General features: G+C 41.6%; 1 pseudogene; it reads left to right on the top strand.

The window, feature by feature from the left end:
- The first annotated feature begins 6,197 nt into the window (after positions 1–6,197).
- Positions 6,198–6,685, top strand: LOC120243670 (annotated as a pseudogene).
- Positions 6,686–11,908: the final 5,223 nt, after the last annotated feature.

Raw genomic sequence — 11,908 nt, 5'->3', positions numbered from 1 at the left:
TCTCACCTGGGCGCAGGAGTTGTGTGATACGTGCTTGATGGTGCGGACCTGTCCACTTACATTAGATAACCAAAAATTCGAATTTTGTCTCCCAGTGTGCCAGTTCTCTACTAATTAAAGCACTCCCCCAAATGAGGCTCAGATGTCAAACTCTGCTTCCATTCTGGCTCTGCTTCTGCCTAATATGTCCGTCTATTCTGGCTTTCTGTAATCCAGTCCTAGCCTACTGACGTGCACTTGACACGTTGCCTATTGTTTCTCCTCTGGCTGCTTGATTCAAAGTCCCTGAGCCATCTGGCTTAATTCATCCAGCACCTAGCACCTCATGTCATTCACGTCACTGTTTCGGTTGCCAAATTACTTCTTATATCTCCTCCTCTGCCCTCTGGCTTGTGACGTCATTTTCTTTCTTTTAGCCTGTGACTTCTGTCTTAATTTCTGGCTCTTAATTTAACTCCTACTGATTCCATGAGGAAATTTCCAGGTAACATGCCTGTAAGCTTGGCCCGGTCTTTGAGACCTCCCAGATACATCTGTCTTGGTATTGTGACCATGGCTTAGTCATTAAAAAAACTTTCTTTTTTTCATATGAGGAAATAGGCCAAGTCCACAGCAGAAGGGGCAGAAGAAGAAGTCAGGAAAAAATTTACTTTTATTTTTATTTTTTTAAGTTTATTTATTTTTGAGAGAGAGAGAGAGAGAGAGAGAGACAGAGTGCAAGTAGGGATGGGCAGAGAGAGAGGGGAGAGACACAGAATCAGAAGCAGGCTCCAGGCTCTGAGCTGTCAGCACAGAACCCGACACGGGGGTCAAACCCACCAACTGGGAAATCATGACCTGAGCCGAAGTCTGACGCTTAACTGACTAAGCCACCCAGGTGCCCCAGGGGAAATTCTTAAAAAATTTTAATCCAGAACCTGTAGTTCAGTCTCATTATTTTTTTCAATATTAATCCCAAGTGTTTAATCAAGTCTTTAAATAGCATCTATTCAGTTGTAAATTCAGTAATTCAGCAAATATCATTGAGTACCTCCTATGTTCTGGTTTTTGAGATATAACAGTGAAAAAGATCTTTGTCTTCATGCAGCTTATATTATACTGGGAGGGAAATATAATAAATGAACATGTACATAATATATCAGATAGTGGTAAGTGCTTTGGAAAAAAGAACAAAATGGGGAAATGGTTAGGGACTGTCTGTTTTCTAGGGGCTAGTCAGGGACAGCCTCACTAATCAGGGGCCAACTGACCAGAGACCTAAAGTGAGTGAGGGATGGGATCCCATGGAGATAGGTGGGGCCACTTATCTGTTCCAAGCAGAGGAAGAGCGAGTACAAAGACCATGAGCATGACTATGTTTGACACGTTTGAAGGGTAGCAAGAGGCGATGACCTGGAAGTAAAGAGAGCTAAGAATTGAAGTTCTAGAAGCAAGGAGCTCTAAGGCAGACCATGCGGGGTCATGTAGGTCAATGTAGGGACCTTGGGTATTACTCCACAGGGGAATAGACTATCAGAGGGCAAGGGTTCAAGCACCAAGATCAGTTAGGGGGCAGTTGCAATAATCTGGGTGAGAGTGAGGTTGACTCCAAACCTAGTAGTTAGAGGGGCGCCTGGGTGGCTCAGTCGGTTAAGCATCTGACTTCGGCTCAGGTCATGATCTCATGGTTCGTGGGTTCGAGCCCCGTGTCAGGCTCTGTGCTGACAGCTAGCTCAGAGCCTGGAGCCTGCTTCGCATTCTGTGTCTCCCTCTCTCTCTGACCCTCCCCTGCTCACGCTGCCCTTCTTTCTCTCTCTCAGAAATAAATAAAGCATTAAAAATTAAAAAAAAAAAACCCAATAGTTAGAGAGAAATTGCGGCTTCTGACTTTTACTGTTGACCACTTCAAGCTGTCTTAAGTTGGCCTCTTGCGGTGCCTGGATGGCGCAGTTTCTTGAGCATCCAATTCTTGATTTTGGCTCAGGTAGTGATCTCATAACTGTGGGATTGAGTCCTGCATTGGGCTCTACCCTAAGCATGGAGCCTGCTTGGGATTCTCTCTCTCTCTCTCTCTCTCTCTCTCTCTCTCTCTCACTCTCTCTCTCTCTCTCCCCCTCTGCCCCATTCCTCACCTGCACTCTCTAAAAAAAAAAAAAATTAATTGGGGCGCCTGGGTGGCTTGGTCGGTTAAGCATCCGACTTTCACTTAGGTCATAATCTCGCGGTTAGTGGGTTCGGACCCCGTGTCGGGCTCTGTGCTGACTGCCAGCTCAGAGCCTAGAGCCTATTTCAGAGTCTGTATCTCCCTCTCTCTCTGACCCTCCCCTGCTCACACTGTCTCTCTCTCTCTCTCCTAGAAATAAATAAAAACATTAAAAAAAGTAAACTAAAAAAAATTTTTAAAAAATTAATTAATTAAAAAAAGAAAAACCTTAAGAAAAACTGGCCTCTCGGAGACCTACCTATATTATGAATTATATATACATATTAAATATGTGTATACACATCTTTGTGTGTGTGTTGTAAAGAGAAGGAATAAATCAGAATTTAATGATTTCTAGACTCCCAAGTTGGCCATCAGCAGCTGACAAAAATATCCGTGTCTCCGTCCTGAAGCCAAGCAGTAGGTGAAAGCTTTGAGGAAATCACCGCATGACAGTTGAACATGAGATACAAGAGAACTGAGCAAGTTTTCTCCACAGAGCATTTGGTGTGAAGACTGTGGATGAAGAGCTAGGACTTCAGCCATGTTGGGCTTTGGAGGAAGTTGAAAAATGTAAACACGGGCTTTTTGTTGGTCAACTTAGCAGACGAATCAGGTTATTGTTTCTCTAAAGAAATGTGTTGATCTAAGTAAAGTCTTATTTTAAGCAAAGACTCTGAGCTTCACAGATAAACTCCATGGGCATTTTATCTAGGCAATTTTGATTCAGTGCTTTTATCTGTTGCCAACAAAGCTATGGGGAGCCTTTTTTTCCCCCTCAAAAGTGTGAAACCCATTACTAAAATCTCTCTTTGATGTTTAAATTACTGTATGTAAAAGGTGGAGATCAAACTGTAGCTCTTTCATTTTTTAGGGGAAAGCGAGAAATGGAGAAACTTTGAGACATATTATTGATCACGAAGTCCATTTAAATCCCCTTCACCAAGCTCTGACTTGCTCCTAAAAAAGGCTGTGGGAAGAATTTATGAATCTGCAGCAAGTCTTCAACCCATTTCTTCTTTTTCCCTTTGAGCCAATCCATGTTACTGGAACCAAGACAACAAAATAAAATGAATATATTTGCAAAAAGTAACTCTGAATGAAACTAATATAGAAACACACATATTTTGGGGCGCCTCGGTGGCTTAGTTGATTAAGTGTTCAACTTTGGCTCAGGTCATGATCTCACAGTTGGGAAGTTCGAGCCTCGCGTCGGGCTCTGTGCTGTCAGCGTGGAGCCCACTTTGGATCCTCTTTCCCCCACTCTCTCTGCCCCTCCCACAAATTCTCTCTCTTTCTCACTCTCTCTCTCAAAATAAATAAATAAACTTAAAAAAAAGAAACACAGATTTTAGGAAACAAAAAATACATATGGTTCTAAAATGCAAAAGGCATGAGAGTTCAGGATTATCATGTTTTTATTAATTGTTTTTTAAGAAACGGGAAAAAGAATGTAATTGGGTCAGTGGTTGTAAATGATGACTTAATCCTGGAATGCAGTACATGTCAAGCATTTGTTGAATGCATTAATATCTTGATAGGCTAATTTATTTTCTGAGAGAGAATGCATGAAGAACAGATAGAGAGGGAGAGGGAGAGAGAGAAAGAGAGAGAATCTTAAGCAGGCTTCATGCTCAGTGTGGAGCCTGATGTGGGGCTCAGTCCTATGACCCTAGGATCATGACCTGAGCCAAAATCCAGAGTCAGACACTTAACCAACTGAGCCACCCAGGCGCCCCTCAGTGGGGTAATTTAATATCATGGGACTACATTTGTGTCAAAGATAGACTGTCTTCAAGGAAGTCAGCCTCACATGTCATATGTGGACTGAGCTTTTATTACTGTGATTACTATAATCACAGGCAGAGGATTAGAGACATCATTAATTTAACAGGAACTTAAGTCAGGTCCTACTGTGTACGCAGCATTGTGCTCGGCAGGAGAGAACTAACAGGATGTGCAATGGTAGCGACAACACGTATACACATGACATAATTAATAATGTGGATTTCTGCCAAGTAAGTTCTAAATTGTGTGTAATCGGGCACAAGGAAGTGAAAATATTAAGTTGTGTGAGGATTCAGGAAAATAAAAGAAACCAGCTTTGACTGCAGAGCTTGGGAGTTTTCATCTCCATTTAGCAATTTTGTACTGAGTGTTGGGGCGCACAGTGCTGGAGCACACGGTGCTACGACTCAGTCCCTATCCCGGATCTCCAGGACAGCAGCATCTGCTAGAAACATAATGTGATGGAAAAGAATGAAATTGGACCCCTATCTTACACCACTCACAAAAATTGGCTAGGAATGGATAAAGGACTTTCACATAAGACGTGAACTGTAAAATTCCCCAACGAAAGCATTGGGAAAAAGCTTCTTGACCTTTGTCTTGACAATGAGTTTTTGGATTTGACACCCAAAGCACAGACAACAAAAGCAAAAATCAACAAGTGGGACCACAGCAAATGACGAAGCTTCTGCACAGCAAAAGAAAAATATACCAAAAAATGTGAAGGCAACTTATGGAATGGGAGAAAACATTTGTAAATCATATTTTTGACGATAAGGGGTTAATATCCAAAACATATCAAGAACGTGTACAACTCAATGAAACACAATCTGATCAAAAATGAGCCAAAGGTGGGAGCCTGGCTGGCTTAGTCGGAAGAGCGTGCAACTTTTGATCTCAGGGTTGTGAGTTCGAGCTCTACATTGGGTGGAGAGATTACTTAAATAAATAAACTTAAATGAGCAAAAGGAATTGAATAGATATTTCTCCAAAGAAAACATACAAGTGGCCATGAGTACATGAAATGATGCTCAGCATCACTAAACATCAGGCAAATGCAAGTCAAAACCACAATGAGACATCACCTGTTAGAATGGCTATCATCAAAAAGCCCAAAGATAGTAAGGATTAGCACAGATGTGGGGAAAAGAGAAGGCTTGTATGTGGTTGGTGGGGAGTGTAAAATGGTAGAGCTTCTATGGAAACCAGTGTGGAGTTTCCTCAAAAAATTAAGAATAGAACTACCAAATGAGCAATCCCACTTCTAGATGTATTTCCAAAAGAAATGAAGCCAGGATCTCAAAGAGATATGTGCATTCCCAAGTTTATTGCAACATTAGTCACAATAGCCAAGATATGGAAACAACCAAACAACCTAAGTGTTCACAGATGAATGATAAAGAAAATATGATATATATATATATATATACATACATATACATTTATATACATAAATATATACATATACACACAGTGGAATATTATTTAGCCATAAAAGAAGGAAATCCTGCCATTTGTCACATGGACCTTGGAGGCATTATGCTAAGTGAAATAAGTCAGGCAGAGAAAGACAAATACTGTCTGATCTCACTTATATATGGAACCTAAAAACATTGAACTCAAAGAGAGTAGAGGTAGTTGCCAGGGGCTGAGGGGTAGGGAAAATGGGGAGATCTTCGTCAAAGGGTACAACTTTCAGCTATAAGATGGTTTTGGGTGTCTAATGTACATTGTGGTGACTATAATTAACAATACTGTCTTGTATACTTTAGAGTTCCTATGACAGTAGAGCTGTAATATCCTTCCCATAGCAACAATAAGATTGTAATTATGTGAGGTGGAGGATGTCTTGACCAACCTTATTGTGGAAAATATTTGATGATATATACGTCTTTCAATCGTTGCATTGTACACCTTTAAACTTACGTAGTGTTATATGTCAACTATATCTCCATAAAGCTAGGGCAAAAAACGTAATGTAATGTGAGCCACATATGCATTTTCAAATTTTCTAGTAGCTACATTAAAAAAGATAAAAAGTAACAGGCGATATTGATTTTTTAAAACTTATTATTTAATTTAATATAGCCAACATATTATCATTTGATATATCACTACTATAGAAAATACATCAGGACAGAAACGTGGACTCCGTGGAGTAGTTCCTGGCATCTTGGTCTTCTCTGTGTCTTTCTTGTCCTAACATGGGTTGATTGTGGTTTTGATGATGAGCCCCCAGAAAGGAAATGTGGCTCATCCCAGGCCTCAGTTGCCCCAGAATACATATAGCTTCAACAATGACAAATTTGATAAGAGTGTTCGGACCAAGAAAATTAATGCACAGCTTCATGATGGAGTTTGTCAGTGCCATAAAGAAGTTCTGGAATGGTATGCAAAATACAGCAGATATAAACTGTTGTCAAAGCCTAAAAAATATGGTAAATGTTTAGAAAAGTCAGTGATGGATTCTTCTCACATAACGTGTAGGCTGCGTGCCTGTGCATTGAAGTTTGTGCAAAATGTAGAAAGAAAGAAGACACTGTTGCTCCGTTTCAGAAAGGACAGAAAGGACAACCAGAAAGGACAGAAAACACGGAAAGCATATGGTCCAACCATAGAAGTTGCAGAAGAAATGAACAAGGTGATGATAATTTGCATTTTGATTTAGATGACACAAAGACGGATAATATATTAAAAGTCTGTTTGAAAACATGAAATTCTGAACGACGTGTGACTCTTGAGGCTTTAAAAAAGTACTGTGAAATCCTAATGATAAAAGAAATAACAAAAACCTGTAGAAAACAGGCAAAGTTTACAGATGGACAATATAAATTATACATGATATAGGAATAATTATAAAACTTTCACCCAGAGTTTTCTTGTAGTAAAATTTTAAGTAGTGTATGCTAGAATGCCTTCCAAAATGAGTATTAGGGTATCATATTGCAGTTCCTGGGAATTATTTAGAAGTGTATACTACCTAATGTTGGGGTGCCTGGATGGCTCAGTCAGTTAAGCGTCTGAATTCAGCTCAGGTCATGATCTCGTGATTGGTGAGTTCAAGCCCCGCGTCAGGCTCTGTGCTGACAGCTCAGAGCCCGGAGCCTGCTTTGGATTCTGTGTCTCCCCTTCTCTCTTCTCCTCCCCCACTCATGTTCTGTCTCTCTCTCTCTGTCTCTCAATAATAAATAAATGTTAAAAAAAAAAAGTGTATACTACCTAGTGTCAAAGTAAACAAGATTCAGAACTGATGGTTATGTAAGGACTCGCTCATGGAAAAATCAGGTATTATTATAGTGGTAACCTCAAAAATTGGTCCTCAGTAAATGCTTTTTGATTGATTGGTCTCAAGTAAATGGCCCACATAACAAAGTCTCCTTACTTATTATGTTTGCTTATTATAAAAAGGTTGTTATTTATTTTTTATAATACTGTTGAACAAGTGTATAGCAGTATTTCTTTGAAAGTATTTTTACATACCTGAACATTTAAAAAAAATTTATTGGGGCACCTGGGTGGCTCAGTGAGTTAAGCATCCAACTTTAGCTCAGGTCATGATCTCATGGTTCGTGGGTTCGAGCCCCGTGTAGGGCTTTATGCTGACAGCTAGCTCAGAGCCAGGAGGCTATCTTCAGATTCTGTATCTCCCTCTCTCTCTGACCCTGCCCTGCTCATGATGTCTCTATCTCTCTTTCAAAAATAAAACGTTAAAAATTTTTTTAAAAAAATTATTTATTTTGAGACAGAGACAGCATGAGTGGGGGGATGGGCAGAGAGAGAGGGAGAGAAAGAATCCCAAGCAGGCTCTACACTGCCAGTGTGGAGCCTGCTGCCTTTGAACTCACGAAAATCACGAGATCTTGACCTGAGCCGAAACCAAGAGTCAGACACTTAACTGACTGAGCCCCCCAGGCACCCATACCTGATCACATTTTTACCTTTCTTCTCTTGTCTGATATACATAAAGAAAAAATGTATAAAATACATATGTAGATTTTAATAATTGTAAAGAAAAGTCATCCATCTATCATTGAGATGATGAAATTATGTTTATTTTATTATGTTTTTAAACATTTATTTATTTTGGAGAGATGGAGAGCAAGCAGGGTATGGACAGAGAGAGAGGGAGACAGAATCTGAAGCAGGCTCCAGGCTCTGAGCTGTCAGCACAGAGCCCAATGTGGGGCTCAAGCCCATGAACCGTGAGATCATCACTTGAGTCGAAGTCAGAAGCTTAACCAACTGAGCCACCCAGGCGCCTCTGAAGAAAATACTTTTAAACAAGTAGAAATATTAACATTGTATGTTGGATTCCTTATTTTGCTTTAAGTCTTTGAAATCTACTGTGGATTTTATACCTACAGCACATCCCAGTTTGGACTAGCCACGTTTCAAGTGCACAGTAAGCACTCGGAGCTAGTGTGGTTCTGTATTGGTCATCAGGGCTCTAAAGTTCCATAGTCCAGTGGAAAATAAAGATACTTCAAGAAGTAACACTTGCATAATAGCCACCATGCTGGGCATTGTTTTAGAGTTGCAGACAACGGGGAGGGAGAGGCCATGCCCTCTACCGGCTCTCTGGCAAGTCTTCCCAAATTTGAACTCACCTGCCAATCACCCGGCCAGCTTGTTCAAATGCAGGTTTTAATTCAGTAGGTCCGGAGTGGGGCTTGAGAGTCTTGAGTTTCTAACAAGCTCCCGGCTGAGGCTGGGGCTGCTGGCCCAGGAGCCACGCTTTGACTAGTGAGGGTCGGCATCAATCAGAGTCTGGTCGGAAACCTACACAGCGCTCCAGGTCTTTCAGCAGGAGGATATAACCCAGGGAACATTATGCTTACGTAACCCTTGGAATGGGGCAACGGTCGGGAGAGTTGAGGAGATCGGGATGCGTGGTGAGAAGCTGTTAGCCGTGTCCCCGGCAGCCTACAGCGTTGCAAACTTCACGTCTGCCATCTGCTCCTGCTTCTCCTTGTGTTTCGCCTTCCAAATCTCGTCGAACCCTGATGGCAAGACAATCTGGGAGATAGAGTTTCCAAGCCTCCCTCCCCTGAGAAAGAAGTGATGGGGCTGATTATTAGCAGCACTGTCTGGCACACATTCCCTCGAGGTTTAGTCCTCAACCTACTCCTTTTCTCTCTCTTTCCGTTTGTCTTCTCGCCTCCTGGGTATCTCCGTGAAAACACCTGAAATCCCGCTTGACTTCTCTCTTTTCGGCAACTTGCAGATAGTCACTGAATCCTGCCAGGCCTTTGGCCATCCGTCCCACATTTCCCCTCCTTCCCACTCACGTTGTCATTTCTATGCGCTCTTATTCCTTTACGTTTGGATAATCAGAGAAGCCTCTCTAACCGCTTGCCTTTGATCTGCTACCATCCGCCCTTCTTGTCCCCCCTTTCCTCTGTACTGCTGCCAAGGGTACAAGGAGTTAGCAGTGTCTGAGTTATTTTTTTAAGCCTGTGAACTTTCACTTTTTTAAACGTTCTTTATTTTTAAATAATCTCTATACCCAATGTCGGGCTTGAACTCATGACCCCAAGATCAAGAGTCACATGATCTCCCAAGTGAGCCAGCCAGGGGCCCCAATATCTGAATTGATTCTACCAGGGAGATGAGCAAATTGACAGACTGATGCTAGAATAAAGTGGTTTAAAATGAGTGCTCAGAAGGCGAGCCCTTAAAGACTCTCTGATGGGCTTTTACTCTGCAATGCAGGAAGGTGCGCTGGGACAAATATGGCTCTGGGGAGACAGAAACCTGACTTTTCGTTCTCCCTTTACTCTAACTGTGTGGCTTTGGACAAGTCACTTCCCGTCTCTGAATCTCCTTTACTCCTGAAGAAAAGCAAGATGCGTAGTCGAAACTATTGTTTTCCAGCCTTTTTGTTTTTCACTCTGTTGACAGATAACTTTAAAAATGTGTAATAGATCACGTTCGATTTGGGGACTGAACGCATGTTAAAATGGCCAAAGTGGAAACGTAAGTTTCCTCATCTGACTACAAATCATAATAGGGAGTTTTATTTCACTTGTCTTATAATACTAAACTCAACAATTGTCTTCATACCATAGGCACTTTGAGATAACGTATTCTGGAAAACGGTGCCGTATTCAATTTCTTTACCAAATTGCTACCAGAGAGCCGACAATAGCTTCTTTCCATAGAAAATCCAACTCTTCTCTAATAGTATGAGCTTCTCCAGCTTTCTCCCGGTTTCACACCTTGCTAGAGAAATGTCTTAAATTATTTTAAAGTGTCTGGATTACTGACTGATAGATATTTGAAAATCTTGCACTCTGTACTTATCAGTTTATTTTTGAAGATTTAAAATTTTTTTAATGCTTTATTTATTTTTGAGAGAGATAGAGAGACAATGTGAGCGGGGGTGGGGGGTTCAGAGAGAGAGAGAGAGAGTTACAGAATCCGAAGACAGGCTCCAGGCTCTGAGCTAGTTGTCAGCACAGAGCCTGATGCGGGGCTCGAACCCATGAACTGTGAAATCATGACCTGAGCCAGAATCAGACACTTAACTGACTGAGCCCCCCAGGTGCCCCGTTACAGCAGTGTTAAACGTTTTACAACAAAGATTCCTCGTATACCTGTTATCCTCACACACTATAGCCTCCCCCATTATCAACATCCGCCACCAGAGGGTTGGATTTGTTCCAAATGATGGACCTGCATTAGCACATCATAATCACCTAAAATTCATAATTTACCTTAGAGTTCACTCTTTAGTGTTGTGCATTCTGTGGGTTCAGGCCAAAGTATAATGAGATGTATCCATACAGAGTATGACACTATCATACAGTGTTTTCACTCTCCTGAAACTCTTCTGTTTTCTACCTATTCGTTCCGCCCCCCCCCCCCCCACTCCCAGCCCCTGTCAGCCACTGATTTTTGTCTCCATAGTTCTGTCTTTTCCAGACTCTCATACAGTATGTAGCCTTTTTTAGGTTGCCTTTTTTTCACTTAGTAATATGCATGTAAGTTTCCTCCTTGTCTTTCATGGCTTGATCGCTCATTTATTTTTAGCACTGAATGATATTCCGTTGCCTGGAGGTACCACAGTCTATTTATCCACTTGTTTACCGAGGGACATCTTGGTTGGTTCCAAGTTTTGGCAATTATGAATAAAGCTGCTCTAAATATCCATGTGCCGGTTTTCCTGGGGACATAATTTCATCTCCTTTGGGTAAATACCAAGGAGTGTGATGGCTGGATTGTATGGGAAGAGTGTGTTTAGTTTTGTACGAAATCACCAAACTGTCTTCCGGATCGGCTGTAACATTTTACATTCCCATCAGCAGTGGATGAGAGTTCCCATGCCTCCACATCCCTGCCAGCATTTGGTGGTTGTCAGTGTTTGGGATTTTGGTCATTCTAATAGGCGTGTAGTGGTAGCTCATTGCTCTTCTAATTTGCATTTTCCCAATGACATCTATGGATTATCTTTTCATGTGCTTTTCTGTCTCTGTATATCTTCTTCTTTTAAAAAAATGTTTATTTAATTTTGAGAGAGAGAGAGAGAGAGAGATTGCAGGGGAGGGGCAGAGAGAGGGGGAGACACAGAATGCAAAGCAGGCTCCAGACTCCGAGCTGTCAGCACAGAGCCCGATGTGGGGCTCAAACCCACGAACCATGAGATCGTGACCTGAGCTGAAGTCAGACGCTCAACTGACCGAGCCGCCCAGGTGCCCCTGTATATCTTCTTTGGTGAAGTGGCTGTTCAGGTCCTCAATCCACATTTAAATGAGGTTGTTTGTTTTCTCATTATTGAGTTTTAAGAGTTCTTGGTGTATTTTGGATATATCCACATCTATCATGTGAGCCTTGCGTAAGTATTTTCTTGCAGGCTGTGGCTTGTCTTCTCATTCTCTTGGCAGTGTTTTCCACAGAGGAGAAGTTTTTAATGATGATGTCCAGCTTATCAAGCACTTC

The sequence above is a fragment of the Hyaena hyaena genome, unplaced genomic scaffold, assembly GCF_003009895.1.
Source record: "Hyaena hyaena isolate Hyena2069 unplaced genomic scaffold, ASM300989v1 scaffold_351, whole genome shotgun sequence".
NCBI lineage: Eukaryota > Metazoa > Chordata > Mammalia > Carnivora > Hyaenidae > Hyaena > Hyaena hyaena.
The sequence above is the reverse complement of the archived record's forward strand: the minus strand, read 5'-3'. Positions and strand labels throughout refer to the sequence as shown.